Raw genomic sequence first — 640 nt, forward strand, 5'->3', positions numbered from 1 at the left:
GCGATATTTTTTGTGACGTTGTGTGTTAATGGATATAGCTCGCGATCGCTGGTAAAATTTTGTTCAACAGCTTACGACTTGCTCTTCAACTGGCTTGCTGAATATACCCAATTTGTATGAACAGGGCGAAGAATTGAGAAAAGAAAGACGTGGAGGACTGCACGCGTTTAATAATTGCTTGCTTTTAATGCAGTTGCCGTAATTGTCAGTGGAACTTCGAGTCTAATAGGAGAAAAAGTTGTTGGAAAGCCAATACCCTGGTCTTCAACTGTGCATCCCAACCATTTTCGTTAACTGGAAAGTTAACTGGGAGGGCAGTGGGAGTCAAACAAAATTATGCGGCCCTTTGTTGGCGTGACTCGGCGCTCTGGTTTTCGTCGGAATTTCGATGTTTTAGCCAAATTTTATCGCAAATGTACACTCTTTTGTAAGGGACAACATTGTTCCATAGGAGGGAAAGTTTCTGAGCACGTCCAGACCGGTGCAAAATTTGTTCCTCAAAGTAGAAAAATGTGTAAAACCTCACACAATTTGTCTGGTTTTAAGAACAAATTTTGCACGGGTCGGGATGTGCTCAGAGACGTTCCCCTTTGTGAAACAAAATTGCCCCTTGGCATTAAGAGTGTACTGACACATTAAC

This window comes from Frankliniella occidentalis, unplaced genomic scaffold (assembly GCF_000697945.3).
Source record: "Frankliniella occidentalis isolate FOCC.00 unplaced genomic scaffold, Focc_3.1 Scaffold355, whole genome shotgun sequence".
NCBI classification, from domain to species: Eukaryota; Metazoa; Arthropoda; class Insecta; order Thysanoptera; family Thripidae; genus Frankliniella; species Frankliniella occidentalis.